Below are 24,785 nucleotides of genomic sequence, written 5' to 3'. Positions count from 1 at the left end.
GATACTCGAATGAATATATCACCGGTAGATACTTGCTTTTCTAATGAGGTAGACACTTTTGCATGTTAAGGTTTCCACTTCAAACCATCCAGATTTACACTTCAATTTCTCATTGTTGACACGGTTTACACTTGACTTCATTCAAACTGACACAGATGTATCTATCTAGGCGGGCGGGCACTTAACCAAACTCAGGTTGACACAAACTATACAAAAGTCTTAATTAGGGTTTTTTCCGATCAACCCGAAACTCCGAACAGAACCGACCCTGACTAGACCTTTTCCCAAGCAACTCCGAATACTGGAAAATCTGAATGAAATTCGATAAGAGAAATCAGAGCATGTTTCTAAATTTGTGATAACTACTTATTTATGAGTGAGAAATATTGGAACACATTGATTCCATTTGTTCCTGCCCTTCGCTTCAGGCCATAGTGCTTCTGAATTATTTCTATACCCCTTTGATGATGTAGCCTCTGACTCTCGTGGGTAAACTCCTACTTGATTAGTGAGAACTTCTCTGTCGCAACTCATGGACCTATCTATCTTCTTCTTTTTAATAGATAGGGGTTTGCTATTCTCACGGATTGCTCATATTTATTTACCCCATTGAATAGTTTTTGCCTTGTTTCAGCCCTTCCTTCGTCTGAACCTTCCAAGTACTAACCTATCTTTATGGGGAAGACCCTTCAACTGACCTCCGGGCTACCCTGTCAATTGTAAAAAGTAGTTGAGTCGTGTCTTGCAGGAGCAAAAAGAGTGAAATGAGGACGTAAGCCCCCTAGGTCTTCCTCTTCCTTCTAAACTAATTGCTTTCGCTTGACTCTTCCAGTAAAAAAGTATACTGAGTGGTTCAAGGAAAGCGAAAAGGAATGGCTTTTTCATGTACCAGATTCGGTGAGCCAGACATCAAGCAAAAATGGACATACAATCAAAGAGTAAGGAGCAGTTATTTGCAATGACTGTTGGATTGGTCAGAGATGCAAGGAGAGACTCGGTTATGGCACGATAAAGAGCTTGCTTCAATGCTCGGATTCAGGTAGAAAGTAAGAGCAGTAGCATATTCATAGGAGAGCTTTGTACTTGAAATTAGTAGTCCCGGTAGTTGGAAAAAAGCTCTGAACACATATTCAAAGCATCAAGATAGGTAGTCCTATCATTAGTTGGCCAGTCATAGCAATTTAAGTAGAAAGCTTGCTTTGGGATCAGACCATTCAACTAAAGCTATCAGGCTGGGTAGGCTTTGAGGAACATTGGGGGTTCCTTATGTTGTGACTGAGCAGATATGTCTATTGTGCCCGGCAAAAACAGATTTGCAAGGGGTTTGCCAAAGGCTTTCTCATTTGAAAAAAAACAATTTCAAGTATATTTCCCTTCTCCATTCTCTGCTCGGATGATTGCCGCTTGTGTGAATTTCATTGCTGTGGGTCCCAGGTGTGCTCGAATAAGATTGTTTTAGGATTCTATTTAGTTGAATTTCTTGACTCTGTGGTGCTGGTTATCAAGTTTATGGCATCGTTGACCATCCAAAAAGTCAAAGATGGCGTCGGCATTTACTTATTATGCTCTCTTCTAATAGTGGTCGCTTGGTATTCAGGTTGTAAAATCCTGATAGGAAAGTCGACTGTTATACCTTGTTTTTGTAATGGCCTATCTTCTTTAAAAAGCCGAAAGATAAGGATTTCACAAAACTTTTGCGTTCCTTTTTCTTTGAAAAGAAAACCTTACCATTTTTGGGCTGCTGTTACCATTTCCATTTCCTGAACCTAAACCTAACTAATACTTAATTGTTTCCATTTCCTCATCTGGTGATAGATCCTCATCTTCTTCTGGCTCAAATCCCTTTTTCATATCCAGGGCAGGCTTTAGGTACGCTTTAGTTTGAAATCATTAAAGATATGATCGATCTTGTTTATGTCCATGGTATCATCGTACGTACCTTCTACTATCAACCAGATGAGATAGGGCTTTGAAAGGTCAGAGTCAGTCTCCTCTTTTTCTTTTAGGTCGTTTAGCAGTTCCCCAACCAGCTTTCTCCCCGAGAAAGCCTTCTTGAGATTCAAAGAAAAAGGTTTTAAGGTTGATCTCTGGGATCAGTGATAGTTCAGAACCAGCAAAGGGAGGCTGAAAAGCCATAGTGCTAATGCATGCCCTGTAGTTTTGAAGCTAAAAAGACAGTAGCAAGCTCCGCGTCGAAAAGCGAAGCGAGCCGCACTAGCGAGCTACTCTTCCTTTATGAGCGAGACTCTATCCAGATCTACTGATCTAAGAACTCCACGAGCGAACTGAGCAAGCCATGAGGCGCCTATCGGCAAGGCTCGGAAAAGCCTTAAGTTTAGGCTCCCTTCCTTCACTGAACTGATTCACCCGGGTCCAAACCTACTAAGCTAGCTAATTTTTCCTTTACGAGATCTCGGCTCTTTGCAATGATTGGAGAGAGCCCCGCCTCCTCTTGGTTGGTGTCGGGCCCGAGAGTGATGGGACTACTTCCTTAAAGAGCCTTTCGTTCGGGCCGGCAGGAGGAGTCCTGATCTATCAATTGAGGGAGCAAAAAACAGGCTTTGCTCCCCGTTTTTTAAATGAAGAAAGAAAGAAGGGTCAAAGTTTAGACCGCTCACAGTAGTTCTACCCATAGAAAAGATCATGAAAGAGGCGATCAGAATGGTACCCGAATCCATTTACGATCCCGAGTTTCCAGACACATCGCACTTCCGCTCGGGTCGAGGCTGCCACTTGGCCCTCAGACGGATCAAAGAAGAGTGGGGATCCTCTCGCTGGTTTTTGGACTTTGACATCAGGAAGTGTTTTAACACCATCGATTCATCTCAATCTTGGAGGAAGAGATCGACGATTCCAAGTTCTTTTACCCCACTCAGAAAAAGTTTTCCGCCTGACGACTCGTAGGGGGTGAGAAGGGCCCTGACTCCATCCCAAACAGTGTACTACTATCGGCCCTACTAGGTAATATCTACCTACACAAGCTCGATCAGGAGATAGGGAGGATCCGGTAAAAGCACGAAATTCCTCTTGTAGTGAAAATAAGATCGATTCTATTAAGAATAGGGCGTCGTATTGATGACCAAGAAAAGTATGGAAAAGAAGCAAGCTTCAACGCTCCCCAAGACAACAGAGCCCTCATAGTGGGGAGGGTAAAGAGTATCCAATGCAAAGCAACCTTTCATTCCCTTGTTTCGTCGTGGCACACCCTCCCCCCACAAGCACCCCCAGGCGAAGGGGAGACCAGAAAACGCCTTTCATTTTCCCCCCTTCAGCGGCCCTAGCCGCCTTCCTTAACAAGCCCTCGACCCTCCTTTGCGCCACCTTCCTCATAGAAGCCGCTGGGTTGACCCCGAAGGCCGAATTCAATGGTAGAGAAGGCTTTCATAAGAATTTGGCCATAAGGGACCTTCTTAAGTATTGCAAAATAAGGGGCCTACTGATAAAGCTGGGCGAGGAGGCGATACTAGTTATCAGGTCAGAGAGAGGCCTGGCCCGTAAGCTGGCCCCCTTTAAAAGCCATTCCTTATTAATAAGGATTTGTTACATGCGATATGCCGACGACTTACTACTAGGAATCATGGGTGCCATATTTCTTCTCATAGAAATACAAAAACGTATCACCTACTTCCTACAATCCGGTCTGAACCTTTGGGTAGGCTCCACAGGATCAACAACCATAGCTGCATAGAGTACGGTAGAATTCCCCGGTACGGTCATTCGGGAAGTCCCCCCGAGGACGACTCCCATACAATTCTTGTGAGAGCTGGAGAAGCGTCTATGGGTAAAGCACCGTATCCATATAACTGCCTGCCACCTATGCTTCGCCATCCATTCCAAGTTTAGGGACCTAGGTTATAGTATCCCTATCAAAGAGCTGACGAAGGGGATGAGCGGAAGAGGTCGTCTACTGGACGCGGTTCAACTAGTGGAGACTCTTGGAAAAGATGGACTAAAAAGTCCCCAAGTTAGCGTATTATGGGGGACCGTCAAGCACATCCGACAAAGATCGAGGGGGATCTCGTTGTTGCATAGCTCAGGTCAGAGCAAGGTGCCATCAGGCGTTCAACAGGCAGTCTCACGATCGGGCATGAGTGTCCTGAAGAAGAAATTGTATACTCCCTTTGGTCAGAAGGCGGCGGGGGAAGGAAGGGGACACTGGGCGAGATCTTTCAGCAGCGAATTCCCCATACAGATAGAGGCGCCTATCAAAAAGATACTCCAAAGGCTTCGGGATCAAGGTCTCATTAGCCGAAGAAGACCCAGGCCAATCCACGTGGCCTCTTTGACCAACATCAGCGACAGAGACATAGTAAATTGGTCCATGGGCATCACGATAAGTCCTCTGTCCTACTATAGGTGCTGCGACAACCTTTACCAAGTCCAAATGATTGTCAACTACCAGATCCGCTGGTCCGCTATATTCACCCTAGCCCACAAGCACAAAACTTCGGCGCGGGAATATAATCCTAAAGTACCCCAAAGACCCAAATATAGTCAATCAAGAAGGTGATAAGACCCTTGCGGAGTTCCCAAACAGCATAGAGCTTGGGAAGCTCGGACTCTGTCAAGATCCGAACAACGACGGAGCACTCAACTACATGTTTAATAAGTAGTTGTCTTTTTCTATTTGGATTTTAGCGAACATGCGCTTACAAGAGAATAGTTGAGTAGGCTTGCCTTATCTGCTATAAGATAGCTAGTTGTGGGCCTTTCAAAAAAAAGGCTGAAGGCTTCGCTATCGCTCATGGCTTGTATTGTAGTTGTAGTCTTGTAGTCGGCCCTCCATGCCTCTTTAGTCTTTCTAATCCTGAGGCCTTTTTCCTTCATTCATTTTGCTGTAGCTTACACGTCAGAAAAATAGAACCTTTCTGGACCGGAAGATCGCTGCTTCGCTTCTGGCGACTAGCTTCTACCCACAATGGCTAAAGCTACCTTGAATCAATCAATGAATGAATGATTCGTAACCCCCATGGGTTCGAGGACCCGTTGGTCAAAGGAAAAGGGGGGTCCAGATTCCAGGACGGAGCCATATGAGGCGAGAGTCTCACGTACTGTTCCTTTGAGAAGGGTGTGATACCACCACCTATCAGGCCCGACGAGCAGTCCATGGAGCTGCATTCCTACTCACCCGGTCTATGCACATCGCTCTTTCTAGGAGGTTGGCTGCCTATCCTAGTTCTTCCCATTTCCAAAAAGATCCCTTGTTCAATCTGGTTTAGTATCAAGGTTCTTCTTTTTCTGTTTCTATATATATGGGTCCGTGCAACATTTCCACGATATCGTTATGATCAATTAATGGGACTTGGCCGGAAAGTGTTCTTGCCTCTATCATTAGCTCGGGTAGTCCTCGTTTCAGGTGTTTTAGTCACCTTTCGATGGCTCCCTTAATGTATGTGCTAGGAAGTTTCTTCTGAAGGGGGCTACTCCCTGAAAATGCCCCGCCCTTGTTCGTTTGTTGTTGGGGATTCATTGCTCGTTCTGCGGTTATAAGTAACGTAGCTAGCCTAATTTCTAGAATAGGGCTGCGGGCAGGAGGGCTTTGTTTGTGCAATCTTGCTCGCAACACCCTCTCCTCCGGCGAACCTGCGATCGCCGCCTCTAACTGAATGCTCAACTAAGGTCGTGTACAACAACCTTAACCGTACAAGCCTGGGTTGGGCCTACCCCCATCCCTAGAAGAGTTATATGAGGCGGAAGCTCCATGTACGGTTTTGAAGCTGAGCCTTTCCAGCAATGGGGCCTAGGGACCAATATGATGATTGGTTTAGGTAGGGCGGCCGGCCTACTATGGGCACCTATAGGGATTAGTGCGTGAGACCGCGATCCACAAACTGACACATGGGACTCACCCTTGACTTGAGAATGGAAGAAGGGAAACATAGCATGTCACAAGAGCGAGGCGAGGGGGCTCCGCCCTACAGCGAGAGGGACGCCTCATGAGCCAGGCTTTGGAGATGAGGCCTTTTGGCGAAGCCAATTCAATTTCGGGCCACCAAACCCTGCAACTAAGGAAAAGGCCCTATGGAGTAAAGGGAAGCGTGTACATTGTCGCACTCCCCACCCTGCAAAGGTGCCTAGAGGACGGGCCAGACGCAGTAGAGCGACGCCCCAGGAGCGGATTCCCCACGAGCAAGGGGACAGGAGACAGCCATCTCGAGGCACATCACGACCTACAAGCAACACCAGCAAGACCCAGGAAGGTAGCCCGATTGGGAGTCAGAGGATCCATAGTACCCGCAGCCTCCCGGACTTCATATTCATCATTTTCTAAAGAAAGGGTAAGGGATCTCTTTTCTCCAACGGAAAACAAATAAGCTCCATTGATTTGACTCGGCACAACCTAACGATACATCCAATACCAATGATCTGTGCCTACCGATACGATACTCCTCCAAAAAATTGACTATATAAAGAGCTAGTGTCAATAAAAAGGCTAATGACAGAGAAGAGTCAATCTCCTTTACTCCTCCCGACACCTGAAGATGAGAAAATACCTTCATCTAGGCGGGTGCCCATGCCTACTCAGGGAGCAACTTCTACCATGGCTGACACATTATCTCCCACAAGGACCAACGACCCATCCCGAAGAGAAGTTGACTGACGGGGATGTCTCGAGAAGAAATTCCAGAATTGGTAGCCTCCCAAATGAAACATACGTTGACAGGGGTTGCCAACAAAAAGAGAGGAAAGAGGCCCTAGTGAATTTGATATGGTACCGTACCCCAAGGAAGGGTATACTATACTGCACCAAAATGCAAAATGTTGAATGGGGTAGGGAACCCTGAACAACACCTCGCCCTTTTCAAAGCTACATGCGGGAATACTGGGGGCAATGAAGCCCTTCTTCTCCTATTCTATACTAAATAAACAATCTAATTCTAGGAAGAGTTTCGAATACTGAAACTTAAAGGAAGGGCGGTTAGAACAAAGCAAGGGATGACACTTTCAATGCGCGAAATCCGTTTCGAGTTAGAGTGCGAAACTTCTTGCTGTAGCCATTTTATTCGCTGCTTGCTACTTTCTAAAATGGAAGATAAGATGAATGAATGAATAGATTGCATTTTGTTTCTAGTTCAATCTATAGTCTAGATTCCATCCCCTCAATCAACTCTCATTTAACTGATGGGATTGGTCCATACCAACCTTCACTTAGTCTTAATAAAATATTGCTTCATATCTTCAAGGATTGGGAGGAGGTGGCGTAAAAAGGAAGGAAAAAGAAATTCGAAATCCGTCCCTTCCCACAGAATCATCGGGGTTGACTTTCCTTACTTTCCCAACCCCGCTACTGTAAAAAGAACTCTTTTGTTTTGAGACTAGCTAGTCGCTATGGTTTGCGGGAAAACTCTTCTCTCTCTGGTCTCACTTCGAGTCCTTCTAGAAGTATATAAAGTAAATGCTTATTCAACTACGACACTATGGGACAACCGACCAGATTCAAGCCCTAGCCCCTCAACTCGGACGGACTTGTGGAAATCCTCGAAAACAAGTATTGATCAACTCACCTATCTATAACATAGAAATGTTGCATCCAACCCTGGAACGAGAGGTAAAGAATAGGCTACCATACGAGATGAGACGACTTCATTCTTGGCTTTCATCCCTACGCTTAAGAAAGATAAGGGATTGGACTTCATACCTTTTATTTAGAGCTCCGTCGTTCCGACTGGAAAATGTAACCTTCCACCATACATAAACCAAACCTCTTTGCTTTTTGGCTTTTCCTTCCAATAAACATCAGTGTGCGAATCTGAGTAGTTCCTTGCTCAAGACCACGAAGCAAGAGCGACAGAACCGGTTTTCAATTCATCGAAACTCTTGAAAGTTCCTTTTCTTTTATAGCGAAAGCACCTGCCAACAAATTGGAACCATAATCCCCTCCATCTTCCTCGCTCTCTATCTGGTAGTATATGCTCCGATTGAGGCCCTATTATTATTGTGATGATTTGGATATTGAATTGCCTTTGACTAATTCATCTTACCATTTTACTAGAGTTTTTTTCCAGTAAGTTTAACATGAGCGAAATTGGTGTACTTGACCAGTAGTGAACTCTCAGTTGTGTTTGATAGTCGGTTACGAGTTCCCATATCTTACGCAACCTTACCTTTTCTTACTATGGGCCAAAATGCAGAGGAAAGAAGAATCACTGTTTTTCGTAGAACTCACTTTTGCTACTGGAGAGTACCTTCCACCAGGTCAGAGCCATGGATCCAAAGCCTACTAGTTAGCTTTGAAGGTTTAGGCTTGAGAGAAATCTTGAACAGAACACCACACTCCCTCCTATCAACTTATTCAGATTTTCTTATTTATTTCTATTTCGTTTTTGTAGATATAGGCTTTGGCGGATTCTCTCAAGGCTAGAGTGAAGTGACAAGCACATATTACCGGTAGCTAGTGATCCCGCCCGGCCAGCTCAGCATGCTTTAGAGCTCCTTGATTGGTACGAGGTAGTGATAGCAAGAGGCAACTCTCAATTGTTTTAATATAGAGACCTCTTTCAATGATTATAGATCCAAAGGATCGTTATTGATAGGAAACTGCCAGTAGCCCTTGACTTTGACTTGAAGAATTGAATCCGCCTTCTTCTTCTTATTCTTCTGAAAGTCTCCCAAGCGTGGTATCATCGGATCCACAAGGTCAATTTGTATCCATTTGTTCGGAAACCGGAAATGCCAACTACTCACTTATTGCTGAGGATGAAGGTGCCATGGGTGATAGCGCCAGCCATTCCCTCATTGAAAAGAAAGCGCCAACCTTGCTACTAAAGCTAAGGCCAACCGCAGCCTAGTGAAATGAAATGCGTATGCAAAATAACATAGATTAATCTTGATGTGATCGATGCAGACACACTTCTTTTCTTAAAGGCTACAGTCAGAAACAACAACTTCGCAAATCACCCTAAGAGTGCCATACGAAAAAACAAAAGCAACTATGGGTATAGACCAATTTCCTGCCCCAGAAGAGGCTCAACCTACTAAACCCTGCTCTTTGCCTGCTTACCGAGCTCTCCTCATACCGAGTATCTAGGCATTTCTTCTCACAGACCGGTTGGGAGAAAGTTGGCATTCTTTAATATGTCACTGGGGACCCGTACTTACTTGATGGAATGGATGGGATGATGTGTTTCAGTTCAGCCAGCAGTGGAGGTTTCCTCGGCCTAGTCGCGTAAGATCCCCCTTCTTTTTCTAGTTAGTTGAAAGAAAAGCAATGGGGAAGGTTGGCTTACCAGTTAATTGGTCTGTATCATATCTTGGTATGGTGGGACATCCTCTTCAGTTTAGGTATCCGGGATGGCTGTTAGCTTTAGTCGTTCGACACTCTTCCTTCATTCTCATTCAACAAGGAGAAGTGTCTAATCAAAATCATTGGTTGAGCCTCGCGTATATTATATGATGTCGTCCTGGAATTGAACTAGCATTTATGGTCGATCAAGTTCAAACAATTCGGCTCTGCAAGATCAATTAGATATCAAGTAAGAGATAGGCGCTTCCGTGACAAGTGGATCCCTTTAGGTTTAGTTCTTAATTGTACTATTCTCTTCAATAATTAGGTCTTCTATATTCCTATTGGGGTCAGTGGTCTTCACCACTCACTGAGTCTGGATTCGTTTCATGGGTATTATTTGATGAGTGATCATCAATCTCTTCCATTGCTCCTATGTGCTGCTATACATACAAGGTACATGGGCCATGGGGCCTAACACACACTATACAGCCCAACCCAATACTCAACACTCCCTGACTAAAGATATCTAACATGCCTATCTTGTTACAAATTGCTAAACCCTCACAAGGACCTACTCGTTTAGTAAAACAATCAGCTACCTGATCACTATACTTAATGTTACCCCCTTCTTCGACCGAACAATCTCAATCCGAAGGAAGTATCGAAGAGGTCCAAGATCCTTTACCTCAAATGCTTCTCCCAGTCTTGCCTTCAAACATTTGATTTCTTCAACATCGTCTCCAGTAATCACAATATCATCCACATACACCGCCAAAATGGTGATATGGATTCGTCTATGCCGGTACTGTATGATCTCCATTACACTGAGAGTAGCCCATACCACAAACAACTCTCCTGAACCTGTCCACGCCCATGGCGACTGTTTCAAGCCATACAAAGATTTCTTGAGCCTACACACCTTCCCATCAGTCTGTTTGTTTCAAAACCTAGAGGAATGTCCATATGGATCTCTTCTTGTAAATAACCACCATGAAGAAAAGCATTCTTCACATCTAGCTGATGTAAAGGCCACCCAAAGTAAGTTGACTGCGCATGAGATTAAGGTTCTCACCGTGTCCATCTTCGCCATTGGTGCTTTGGTCTCATCATAGTCTATCTCCCGTCTTCCTATAACCTTTTGCAATTAGCCTTGCCTTCTATCTATCCACCTTACCCTCTAGAGTCTGTTTTACGGTGAACACCCATTTGCATCCAACTGCTCTTTTTCCTGCTGGGAGTGGAAGAAGATCCCACGTCTTGTTCTTCTGAAGTGCACCAAGCTCCTCCTTCATTGCGTCTTTCTTTCCACCGAGGATCCAACTTTGCATCCTTCCAATCCTTTGGAATAGACACTGATTGTAGAGATGCAATGAATGCTTTGTGTGCGGGTGAGACATAAGAGTCTGAAACTCCATTTGCAATGTCATGCTCATAGCCATATCGGACCGGAGGCTTTCCAGCATTAGTCCTAGTCTCTCTGCAGAGTGCAAGCGGCAATTGCAAAGAAGTATTACCACTTGTCTCATTTAAACCTCCATCTTGCTCTTGTGGCTCCTCCTCGACTACCTCAGGTTGCTCTTGTGGTTCTTCATCCAAGACCACTAGCGGTACAAGAAGAAGGGGTCCCGGCTCGGGGGCGGGGGTATCTTACTTCTTTTCCTCTGTGTTCGTGACAAGATAGTAGACACTCTTGTGTGGGTTGGCTCATTCCCCTGGAAATCGAATATTAAGAAGATAGATACCATTCCGTCGATACTGGATTCATTATTTCTACTCAAAAAGAACAAAGCCTCTATTGTGGGAAAAGTCTTTGAAACCCGAAGTTCTAAAATAGAAAATGGAATGAAGAAGGGGTGTGACCTTATGGCAAACTATACTAGCTCCCCTAAAGGGATAATATAGCTCCTAAAGGATGATTGTTTATGGTATATTACCGTAATTGGAGAATTTGACCTGGTGCTGACTTGCTGCTGTTCTGAGAAGGGGACCTTGCAAAGCTTGACAAGTTTTTTTTTATATTTATTGATCCAATCTGTCTATAGATAGGCGCCTGCTGCGGCAGCAATTAATTAATCTCCGCCTTAGCATACAAGGACCATGGCTCGCAGTGGGTAGTTATGATGGATTTGAGGAGAGCCTCTCAAGGTCGCTGGTTCGGAGCTATTCCGAGATCTCAAGGAGCGCCAAGCTCAATACGTGTAAGAAGAAAGAAAGGCTTCCACCTACGACTGCAGCTGCTGGTACTTTATCTCTGTCGCTTTCAACTCCCACTCCTTCTCCCTTTGGTTTCTAGAGGAAGTGAGGCAGAATAATATATCTTGTGTAACTAATCTTTGTTATCGAAAGGTTATAGTTCGTAGATCATTTCTATAAGGACTATTTGAGCCATATCCGGTGCTTTGGACCTCTTTTAGCTGCTAGGTATCTATTGGGTTCAATCCCCACTTCTGCTTGAAATGAGTAAGTCAATCCTCTTGCTCGAGTGTGATACGAATACTATTCATACACAGACCTGGATCCAAGATATGGGGCATAGACAGATAAGAATGGCTTCTAAGTTGCATTCATTGCACTCTGGAATGTGGGGCTCCTTGGCTGATGTGATGGAGCGGTATCAGCAGATACTTGCAAAGATCAAATCAAGCAGAAGAAACAACGAAGTTAACTCCGTGCCATCGGCCACCTTAACACGAACAACTTGGGACAGAGGTGTAATGCCTGATAGAGAATCAACAATAGAATGCATTTTGCATGCATTTTTCATCGAGTGAAACTACTTGAATAAACTGGAAGTTTTAAACCAAGTACTCTTGAAATCGCTACCCCCTGGGATGGAAAAAGAGGCTCAGGTTTTAGCCCTCCATTTTACCCCGGAAGTCGTTGTTCATCTTTTGATATGAGAGGATGGCAAGTGTCCGCAATCACTTAGTGACTTAGCCAATTGGTTACAGATTCTAGACTGATCGATCAGATCAAATCACCTCGAGCAAAGAGCTGAGAGCAAAGAAGCGACATCGCTTTGACACTCCTTCCTCTTTTCATTATGAAACCAATATCAAGCAAGATATGAAGAAGAGGGTGGCTCCCTGGATTGAACACATAAAGTAGAGCCAAGATCTCCTCTATGCGAGAGAGAAGTTCTGAGAAATGGTGGAGCCGTTGGTTTCGGTCATTGTACGCTTGGTTGCTAAACCGCACCCATTACGGCATCTGTAGGAAGAATTCATTCTGGTCCCAAAACTTATAAGAGATCCCGGTAGTGAATATGCAATGTTGAATTCCAATAAGTTGGTACTTCGCACAAGGAAGAAGCTCGTGTTAAAGATAGTTTCATCCAGACCGAACCCTACCTTAGCATCTCATCCCCACCCACCAAGTCTTTATCCGCGGTGAAAGGAGTGGTTTAATTCGATGCAAGGTGCAAACGAGCTTTTCCAAAGATGGAGTCCTTTCAGAAATACATGTGCCAGAAGAAAGCAGATTCTTTTTCTATCATAAAATGAATTTGCTTTTTGATGGCCATTTCGGTCCATTGTGGGACCATGGCTTGCAAAGAAGGTATTTAGCGCAAAGAACTTCTTCCACTTTTGGGGGTTCCACTAATTGATAGAAGGAAGTGGATGCGGCAGGATTGGCCCCAATTGAATCACTAGTAGAAGAGATCCACGTGCAGAGACTGTTAGGGAGATGCAGATGGAGGGACGTTTGGATTGCTGCTAGAAGGGCTTACGACGAATAGATTGTTGGAATGGCTTTAAGTGAAAGGGAATCCGACAGCTTATATAGCGCTAGTGAGAGGCCTCCTAGTCTATTTCGATGGACATCTCCTAATCCTTCTTTTTCTATGGGTTCAGAAATGCCATGCCAATAATAGATAGAGCAGCTAATGGTCAAGCCAGAGGCAACATGTCTCATTACAAACTCCACTCAGAATACCCGACTCTTTTTCTAGACTCCACTAGGAAGACCTTGCTCTTTCACAGATGCGGGGATCAGACATGGCTATGGCTTCGACAGCTTCTCCGGATGAAAAGACGCCGCCCAATGGATGGAGTTGGAGGGACACAGAATCCTTCCTAAGATGTGCCTAGAGAGAACAATCCTTTCAGAATCTCGTACGTCTAAGTGATCAACTACTTGTGCCTCCGAAAAGCTAGAAATCAGTAAAAGGAATGATCTACAGATAGAGGGTTCAAACCATATAGCAGCACTCATCCCGCCCTGACCCGAGTCCTCTAGCCTCTCAGCTTCAGCAGTTGTTGTAAGGAGAAGTAGCAGGATTGTTAGTTTATGTGCCGAGCAGGCGCAGGGATGAGAAGAGAATTGCATAGAATAGAAGCAGCTAAGGCTCCTTCCTCTTCAGATTCCTACTAAAGGGCGACAGGTGATTGAGTCAGCCGCATTGTTCCATCAGTGTGTCAAGGTCCATCAGTGTGTCAAGCAAGTTAGAAGAATAGCTTGTGCTTGTAGTGCAATAGTTGCTGCAAGAGCAAGAGCTACTGGTAAGGTTTAGTGTACGAGCCAAATCAGAACCTGAACTCGATTTGTCACTGTGCACCGCTAGGGCAAGGTCAGAATGAAGATAGCCAGGGATGTTACTCCAACTAGAGTAGTGAAATACCGAAATCAAGGAATCTCTCGGGGAAGACAGTCAAGGAAAGGGAAACATTACTCTACTAAGAAATAAACTCGTATAAGAAAGAAGAGACTTGGATTCCGGATTCCAATCTTTGATCCAGTTTTAAGCTAGTGCTCAAACTTTGAGAGAAATAGCTTTTCCCTCAACTTCACTCCCTTGACTTGAGTCCTGACCGATGATCCTACTAACGTCATTTTGACAACTATGGATATGGAATTCAAGCATGTGTAGACACCGACCATATAGAATCTCTGACCTCTGCCCTAGAACCCCACATCAGGAGGCTGCCAGTACGTACTGCTATTTGACCTCGATACCCAGTCCGCTGATAAGAAAACTTCTGTTTCACTTAGGTGCTGCCAGTGTGGAAGAGGAGATTCGAGCCTCATAAGTGAATACGGAAATCCATCTGAACCGGTATCCATCCCTGGTAAGTAAGCTTCCTCGCTCAGTTTGTTTGCTATTGCTATAGTTCGATCCTTAAAGAGAATCACTGGCCCAGCTATCTCGAGGGATGGGATGAGAATTGGGATGAGAATAGGAATTGGAGAACAGAAGCAAGTGTGGAAAATGTTACTAATGTCAACTAAAAGAGTTGGCATCGGATCAGTGGTGTCGTTCGGATATAGGGAACGAATAGTGGGTGAAATCCAAAAATCTTCTTTCCTTTTGGGGATGAGAGCGTCTACACTACATAATTGGAACTTGCCTTTGCTTTATTGCCTTAGATTCATTGGTATTGGAATGAATTGTCTTCTATGTGGAGATCCAAGGCTTGGTTTTCTAGCTAGAAAGTCGTTGCTAGCATCTATTTGATTGCTGGGTTGGGTTAGCAAGTTATTTATTATCCATTGGGCCGTACTAGAACTTGACTTTCCCATTCTTGAGCCACTACTTTGTTTTGATTATCTTGTCCGGGGTTGATGGATTTGCTGCTCTAAGGCATTGGACGTTTAAAATTAGCATCTCGTAATGATCAGGCTCTCTTTCCAGCTCAGGATAGCATCCATTCACTAATCGAAATCCGCTTTTCATTCTTGTTTATGGATATGGATCTGTCGTATCTGTTGGAGCTTGTCCCGAGCATTCAAGCAAGAATTTCCTGCTCCCTGTTCTTCGATAGATCTGCTCTACGTTCCGGACTGGCCGGCCTATTATCACAACTTCTGATTCCCTGAAAGCCTAGCTATCAACCATCGACCGAGGATCAAGAGCAAGTTCATTTTCCAAATCCATATTCTGGTCTCTAGGCAAGGAAGTGAAGCACAGTTGTGTTTCTGGGGAAGCAGGTTTCCACTCTTCCTTCGACTTGGATATATGTTATTTCTGAGGAATGTTACTAATCCGAGTAGTTGTTGTTGTTGATGGACGACTAGTTCAAGTAGTCGTTGTTGATGCCAGTCAAGTGTGGGTAGACGAACTAACCTAACCATTAACTAAAAGCAAGCTATAGAAATGGGGATCAGTGGCAAAATTTACATATAAGTTCTAAGTAAAGGTTTCAGGACTCGGTGGAAGTGATCCGGCAGACCAGTCAAAGAAAAGATTGATCAACCACTCACAACTGGAATCAAGAAATCCTATCCCGACAACCCAAGATCTTAGACTCGGCCAGGGATCATTTCTTTCTCTATCTCTTGTGACCTGGAGAACTGCACTTTGAAACAGGCATGTCAATCATAAACAGCCACAGGAAGCCCTCGGATTGAAGCTGAATCTGCCATTCCAGATCGGCAGGAAGGTATCGGGCCAGAAATCTCAGGAAAAGCAGTTTTTCTTTAGTGAATTGACGCGATCTATCCTCTGTTATCAACCCAATGAGTAACGTATAATGTGTAGAAAAAAATGGAAGCTTTATAGCACATTCCCTCTCTTTATCAGGATTTCCTTCAACGGGTTTCAAAAGTGAGTTCTAGGGCAGATTCATCTAAAGAAACAAGGCTTGTCCCAAAGCCAACTCACAACAGGCTCCCTGACCCATGGAATAAAGATCGATTTCCTTGCATCGGGACTTGCTTCTCTTTTCATTTCACATCCGAGGATCGATTTCAAGAACATGGTCAACTTCCATTTGATTCGCACTCTTGATGAAACGCATCGCTCCGCACTCTTGTTCGAAACTCTACTCTGGAGAAGGGCCCCCGGCTAAAGAGAAATATCTGATCTGTCTTGTCCCTTGGGATCTTAAGAGTGGAAAGAGTCTAGTCTCTTCCATTGCCAACAGTGAGTGTAGGCTGTCTTTCTACTCGGATAGGAGTGCGTGCTAGAAATCTCTTCTCTTCTCTTTAGCAACAGTGGATTTCTGAAGCAAAGGTCGAGTATTACTGATTCCCCATTGGCTAGGCCCCATCGTAAAATGGATCTTTGAACTTGCCATTCCTTCTGATCTGGAAGTTTGCACTTTCTTCGGAATGTTAAATAACGTATCAAATATGCCTCCGGCGAAAAGAAGGTAAGTAGATGAAAGGAAAACAAACCACGGAATTGGAGAATCAGTTGTTCCTTTGCAGTGAGTGGAGTCAAGCTCATTCTCAGTCGTATCCACTATAGGAGGTTTGCTACACGAAGAACAGGAACAGGCATACTATTGCTTGAAGGAAACTAGGAACTGGGATTGATTGTCCGCTCTGAGATCGGTATTCGTTCTGTTCTCCTTGGTTCTGGGTCTTCATCTGTTTTGTAGACTAGACCCACACATAAGGAGAAGCTAGCCTAGGAATCAGTCAACTAGACTCGCACTAAAAGCCAAGCCATTCAACAGGGATTCCCTGAACTGATACGATACGACTATTCAACTTCCAACTATCTTCCCTACCATGTTGAGGTAAGAACCAGGACAATAAGGAAAACCTCTAGAGCACTTAGCCAAGCCTTAGCCTGATATTGAGATAAGATAGTAGTTGCACACACGGAACTAGCCTTAGATCAAATCTGGGATGATGCCATACTCATATCCCTTCTTCCCAAGCTCAAAACCAGTACTAATGGAAATATACGCAGCACTCATAAATGAAACTAGACCCGCACGCACCGCACCTAAAAAGCAAGTTCAACCAACCAAGCAAGAAAGGAAGTGAGCTCCCTATAAAGGAACTTCGCCCAAAGCAAAGAAATGGTTTCGGTAATGGCGCATCTTCACTTCACAGTCTTTCTCGAGCCTCATCAGCCCCACAAGCAAGCTTTTTTTTGCTACGCGCCTTGGATAATTGTTCGGATACAGCCGTAGACCGCAGAACTCGATCGGACACATAGGGTACGGTACAGAACTCCTCAAGACACAATAGTCAACTGCTTCACTCCTATGCATTATCCGTTCCTTGAAAGGCAAGATTAGGGAGCCAATTGAGTGAACAGACGAAGTAGCTTGCTTTGTACTGCCGACATCTTAATACGATATTCTTTGCTACCTTTTCCAATGACAAGCCAGACTTTAGAACTGATTGGACACCAGAGTCGATAGCTTACTTGGGACTACCGAAACTACCAAAGAGCAGCTCTCATTTTTCTAAAGAGGAGGTGGATTTCAGTGATAGTGAAAAAGAAAGACCAACAGAAGCCCTATCTGGGCGAAGCAAGCCAGTGCCAGTGCAAGGAGCAAGCTTACCTGCCTCTGGAGTGGAGCGATCCAGTTCTAGCGCCATCATAATATGACATTCTAGGGTTGGCGCACCAGAGAAGATCCCGTAAAGGGTGGTACATTTTCAACTACTTCACTCAAGAAAATCGAATGCATTTCTGGGTCCCATCCTCACCTGCTTCTCTCTTCTGCATGATTGTTCTGTTCCCTCCTGGCATCTTAGAGAAGTAAAGTATTCTACTTCTGATCTGTCAACTCTGACCCACAAGTAGCGCTAGGGAAATGCTATTCTCGAAAGCAAGGGATTGAGTGAGATATGCAACAAGCAAAGAAAAATGGAACCCTGCAACCTGAAAACTACAGAAGCCTATCTAGCTTATACGATCACAGTAATGAGAGAAGGAGAAGGAGAACATCCACGGAAGATAGTGATTCCAGATGGCGAGGGTTCTTTCCCTATCAATCTGCCCTAACCCATCAAGCTATTCAGCAGCAATCCAGCCAGACTACTTTAAAGGGTGCCACTAGACTCTGACAGAAACATAGCCCTATGACAAGGATACCCATCATTCCTATTCAAGGACTAGTCCAATTCTCTTCATTCACCATATTTAAGGGGATGCTTGGGGTCCCATGACATCCTTCCTAAACAGGAGCTATTGATCCAACACCTGAGCCATATTTATTGCGAGGAGCAATCCGGTTGCTAAAAGAGGAAGAGCTTCTAAGTTCGAGTCCTGATCCCGAGATCAATGGGTTTCCACTTATGCCCGGACCGGAAGTAGCATATATGAATTAAAGGGAGATCTAACCAACCGAGCTAGGTGAGGATTCTGAGATTATGTATTGGTCATTGGCTACAGGTGAATATAATTAGGTTCGCTGATCATCCAATATGACCCGCATCAGGTCGCGCATTAATTAAGTGGTGGGCTATACAAGTGGGGAAGTACGGGCAGTTGCATGTTTCCTTTGTTTCAAAACAATGTTAAAAAGGCGGGTGTGATGAAGTTGGGAGGAGGGGACAAGGTATATAGAATGTGAACAATGGGTGGAAATCGGAGAATAGTGCCAAAACAATTGTTGCACAAATATGAGTAATCAAGGGTTGTGGATGGTGGAAAGTATCAATTTGTTCTAGTTCCTGGCCTTGGTGGTTGGCCCATGCCTGAGAGATACTATGGCGCATCTCTTTCTGCGGGAACTAAACAAGTTGCAAATAATAATAGATATCCCATAATAGTTTAGGGCAAATCCGGGACGGGATATTCCTCGAGTACAGAGGCAGCAGTTGCGGGCTCAGGTGTGGCTAAATCTACATCAATAGCAGGATCAGGATATGATGCTTACTCGAAATCAATATTCCTCGGTTTCTTACGAGATAAGATATGTATGCCGGTCCAACTAAAGGAAGGGTGGTTTTGAGCTTGGGTTTCAGGCGCCGGGCTTTTCTACTGATGAAGTGCGGTGCGCATCTAAAAGAGTGGAATATCCCGTTCTGCTATCAAAGAAAGAATCGAATTCGTCGCTTGTTTTTTTAGCTAGAAAGCCAGTCGTGTTTTTCTTGTACTCTCTAGCTATACGTCTAGCTGAAGCGCTACCGTGGCACTTGCTGCATCCTAACTTCTCTTATGTCTGGGTCTGGGTAAGCACCGACACAAGCAAATCCATGCTTTTTTTGCAAAAATGCAAAAAGAGAAATAGAAAGCCAAGGCCGAGCTTAAGAGGTGTCCACTAAATCTTTCCTGTTGTTGCGCGGGATCAAGAGATTCTTTCTAATAGAATGGGCCAGTCAAGGTACTGGATAGATGCCAGAATCGGTAAAGGAACCCTTTGGTGAGCTGTCTTCTTCCTAAAGAACTATAACCGTTTCCTCGAAAACAACAACATGCTTTCTTCTAACAAAGGGAGATTCCTTTTCTTTTGGATGAAGGATATGAATGGAAAAGCTAAGCAATGAAAAGACATGAGCAGAACAGAGGAGATTATCCGGTTGAAAGTCTATAGTTCGTGGTTCTCACCATGGCCCGGCCCGGACTGGTATGATTTATCCTATATGTTTTAGGAGCTATTCCTTGAGTAGAAAGGTTCGTTTGTTGAAGGGCCTCTCCTTTCCGTTGTCTACGAGATATTTCTCATTTGGCCTAGAATTTGCACAGGAGCACTCTAGTATTGCACAGGATCGTTCCTCGTAGAGAAGAGCAGTCTTGATCCATCCACCTGGGAACCCCGAAAGCTTGCTCCGGCACTAGTCCATCCCAGCAAGAAAATAGATGTGAGTGCTTTAACGCGGCTGGCTTTCTAGCTAGAAAATCCCTTGCCCAATAGGAATAGGATCTCTTGCCAGCACCGGCATGAATCGAACTGCGGATCAGGCGTGTGGAAACGAATCTCTTGGATGCTCTGGGATTGGGGAAGTGAAAGTAGTTATCGAGTCAAGTCAAGAAAGCAGTCGAGCTACTACGGTACAAGAAGAATCTATATTCGCAATGAGAAATAACATATGGAATCTACCATCCAAAACAATAGGAATAGGCTTGCTTGTCCACTCTTAGATAGGTTCATAGCTCAGGCTCTGGTTTCTAGCAGATGTGAATGAATTCATTTCTACTCTACTCCGGGGAATGGCCTGTCATTCTTACATTCGTATTCATATTGAATTGTTGGAAGGAAGCAGTTGGCATTCTCGTTCGAAGGAAAGGTACTTGTTCGAGGAAAGAAAGCGTATTAGTGCTCTGGGCTAATCGGTCGGGTAGAAGCTCGTAACAAGAGCAAGCATCGGAGAAAGGATATGTACTCATTCTCGAGTCAGGAAAGCACTTGTTGGCATTGACGTCGGAAAGTAAAAGCAAGCAAGTAGTTTCAGCATTGGCTACTACTTCTTCCCCATGGGCCAGGTTCTGTTCTCGAAATAGCATAAGTGATCCTGCGAAACCGGCGATGCCAGACCAATCAAGCGTATCATGTCGACTTTCGAATCCAGGACTTGACTATCCTTGAGATAGCGGTTCCCTTGTCAGGAAAGCGGAGTCACTAGAACGATATGAGATACACACACATCTCGATAAGCCAATCCCAATCCCTTCAACCCAACCTTTACCAAAAGGGGAAACTGTAACAAAAATGACCCTGACTCGGATTCCAATAGGGCTTCTGCTTCTTCTGCTTGGCAAGGTCTAGTATATACACAGTCTAAAGCCACAAGAGAAGGCATGATAGGACAAGTGTCGTTCGATGCCTTGTAACCATTTCCATGTTCTGGTCCGGGTTCTAGGTCTAAAAGAAGCATTGGCTGTGTTGATCTGTCTCCAGGTCGTCTATTTGAAAGGGAAAGCCCAGTGTGTTCGTTCCTCTACTATACGGAATCCTTGATATCTTGCCATGGTTCCGACTCTAAACCGTTCTAAACAAATTCTTTCTACATACTGATGTTGGTAGTTATCCCTAGGTGATAGATGTATGTTGCTGGATTGGAAAGCTATATGATCCCTTTTATTCAATTATGACCGCTGAGAGGACGGCACAATAGTATCAATTACCTTTCCACAATTGTTTGAACGGTAGGTTCGAAGGTAATCGTATAGATGATGAGTAAATATCTGAGAGTTGGCCAACAACTTGAAAGCTATCATAATGGTCCCGTGGAGGCCCGGCTGATAGAAACATGCTGAGAAATCAGTGTTCTAGCTGCCCGTATACCAATCTCCGTTCGAGTCGACATTCTTAGTCATCTATGAGTGCTTGGCTCTACCTTTTAAGCTAGTCTAACAATAGACTCTGCTATTACAGTTCCGTCTAAAGATAAAGTATTCTTTGATCACTTAAATCATAGTAGAAACTATCTAAAACCAGGATTCTATTAGAATAGGTTCTCAGTGCTCGTGAACGGCAGTACTATTGTTTATTTTACATGTGGTGAGTGACAAGAGATTGGGATCACCACAATGAACCAAAACAGATTCACCTTAGCTTTGAATGAGGGTCGTCTTATATACATAACGATTTGGAAGCTCCTTAATAATAAAAGGGAGATTATTTTCTCTAAGGTGATAGGACTAACACAACCTCCATTAGCATCCCTCGGCAAAGCTTATTATGATATATTTTTAATGAAAATGTCAAAGTAGCACTCTCTTTCCTCTACTCGCCGCTGGCGCCACCGCTAACCACTATTATCATATACAACTAGATCACGTACAAAGTTTATTACACTTATAATTAGATCACGTATGCAGTTTACACTAGAATAAATCTACGGTTCTGTTCAGTATGAGCAATAGAAGTAGATGGACTTAGAGTAGAAACTTATGACTAGGTCCTATGACCAGAGTTATGTGGATGATTGTACAAGAAGGATACGATAAACGAGCGATGTTTTTCGACCCTGGAAGAACAAACTGACAACATCCGCTCCATCTTTGAGTGGGATCTGGATGGTATCGAACTAGACCAGCGAATGCGACGGATTGAGAAGTATCTAAATCAGATCCATAATCCTAATAGCCGCTTTTGGCTACTCGTAGTTGATCAACTAACCAAACTTTTCCCCTGAATAAAAAAAAGCAATTTTAGGTAGTAAGCATTTAATCTAATATCTCCACGAACTCAGTAGAATCTCCGAAACCCACCTTAATCCATTTTATAAGGAATCTGTCTCCTTCCGTAATCCATTTCTTCATCCCACACTCTTCTTATAGTTATGAGTGAATCTGAATCAAAAAATATATATACTATACCAAAGACAAAGAGAAGACATCAGGGAGCGGAGAGAGAAGAGAGCGGTTGTTGGAACAGCAAGCCCTACTTCCTTCACTGGGATACTGGCACCAAAAAAAACAAAACTAGACTGCCCGAACAACAGCCCTACCCCTTCCTCCCGGATCTGCACGTTGAACAAACAAAGACACTCCCCCTCATCCAAAATAAACGAGTATTATTTCTTAGCTGGCAACAAAGAAACGCCTAGCAGAAGAAAGTAGTTATTCTTGCATCTCTGCTACTAGGAAAGTAAGTCATTGGCAAAGGACCCAACCCTTCTGAATTCGCTAAGCGAGACCTAAGATCAGAATGAACAACAGTCGAAACCCTGAGCCCATCGTGTCTGCCAGCTATGCAATGGCTCTACTTGAGATTCCGTAGGGAGAGCAGTCGCTAACCTTTCCTTCAGTCAATCACGAGAAATTTGCGAATCAAATCCGCTGTCATTAGAGTGATCAACTATATACGCTAATTATTCAAACAGATGCTCTCCGGTGGAAATGAACCACGAGAGACTAAGCCCTGCCGATAGCAGTAGAAGCGTTAGCCATAGAGTGACTTTTAATTGACACCCACTAGTGGTCAGTTTCTACTTCCAAGTTGACTGGACCAGGTACCACATTTACCATAGCATATGCTTATCTGACGAGGTCCCTCGAGTCATCCTACCACTTGGAATTGCTTATGAGCTATTCTTAAATGCTCTTCTTGGTATGAAATTGCCTACCTTCCTTAAGTCTTGCTTTCCCGAGAGCCCTCATTTCATAAAATTCCACTGGCCAGTTAATTCATTATGCTTATTTTTCAATGAAAGTTGCATCCAAACATGTTTCTCAACACGAAAAATAAAGTCATATTGAGTTGTTAGAGAAATCAAGTTATAGCCAAAATAGTGTACCATCACATGGTTTTGATACTAAGCAGAAAAGTATAGGAATGCAATGAGAAAAGACAGATAAACACATCTCTTAAGATCAGCTATTTGCTAATATGATAAAGGTGGACGTTGTACTTGTCTGAAAACAGAAACTATGATGATTCACATTACTGGCTTGCTGTCCTTTGGCGGGAAAGCTAACAAGTGAACTTGCTCAACATAAAGTGGAAGGAAAGTGTAGTAGAGATATTACTCGCTGTCTGAGAAGATCTACTTGAGACCTCTGAACCAACTTCATTCCACAGGAACGAAGGCCGAATGAAAGTACTCAAGCTTCAAACTCCTTGCTAACCGATAAAAGGAATCAAGCTTCAAGGACTATATGACTAGCTCTTCCACATCCTCACCACCATTCATAAGGCTTTCAAGGTATATTGAGATATCTACAAAAAATAGAAACAAACATTCTCAGTTGGTCCACTATTAGCAAGGCCTAAAGTATTCAGTTCATCAGTCTAGGAATAACACTAAAGTAGCACCCATCACTACATTCTTGTTCATTGAACATAGATCTCTAAAGAACAGTGCACTGGTACATGATATGATCTATCGTCATGACCCATGAGCTGAGCTTCTCACTAATCGAACTGGTCCTCTCAGCAAGTTTCAAGGGAAGAAAGAGATCGTTTTCTCAGGAAATTAGTCACCCAATCTTCCCAATAGTATTCCTTAACTCATGAATTGATACACTTGTTCATTCTCTTTCTATTTCCACTGGTTTCTTTTGTTCACTTGCAATGTGGCATTTGAATCCATTTTACTCCACTTCTCTCTCTTTTCTTCCTAATGAGGGTGATGTACTCCAGGTACCTGATCATCATGACTGGAATTCCAGAGGATTCCTTGAGTACTCGTTACTTCGAGGTCAAATGGTGCCATGGTGTTCATCCAAAATAGGAAACTGGTAGCGACTTGCATTTGATGGACTCTTACTTCCTATAGGAACAGGGGAGAGTGGTCACGTGAGCCACCTTTCCTTTATACAGCAGTAATAGCACATGCAAGTTCCTAGGGTCTATATAGCTAGTCAAGGATCATAAAACAATTAGCAAATCATCATGTGGAATGATGTACACTAGCCTAAAAAAGTGAAAGAAGCCCTCATACCCACTCCTCTTTCCCCACCAAACCAACAAGTAGTAGGTTGGTGGGCCTCGGTATCTCTATTTGCTAAGATGGATACTTACACCACTCAATAGTTCCAATTCATTGTTTTTTCTCCCATAGGAAAGAAAATGCTTCAAGCAATTTATTCCTTTCCTCCTCCGTCATACGACGGTCTTCACAACCTTCCACCGGAGGCTTTTCTCTGTTTTCCTCCTCTTTAGCAATTGCTTCTTTAATCATATCTTTGATATTCTTTAGGGACAATTTAAACATGTTCGCATCACGCGGGAAGCGGAAAGCCAAAAAGAGAATTTCCTCCGGTTTAAGAACCGAAAGGAGTTTATCCAGATTTGGTACCAAACCCGGGAAAAACCCTAAATGTTGTCTTAAAAAATCTATATAAGCAAGGTTGTAGGAATCCATAGATTCCCCTCCCTCCGCTTCGGAGGAGCAACTTCTTCTATGGCTATGGCCAAAAGGAGAAAATGATCCGGTGTGATGAGACTCATCCGTGTAATATTTTGGAATTCCTCTTCCAACT

The sequence above is a fragment of the Triticum aestivum genome, chromosome 5B, assembly GCF_018294505.1.
Source record: "Triticum aestivum cultivar Chinese Spring chromosome 5B, IWGSC CS RefSeq v2.1, whole genome shotgun sequence".
Taxonomy (NCBI): domain Eukaryota; kingdom Viridiplantae; phylum Streptophyta; class Magnoliopsida; order Poales; family Poaceae; genus Triticum; species Triticum aestivum.
This window is presented reverse-complemented; position numbering follows the sequence as displayed.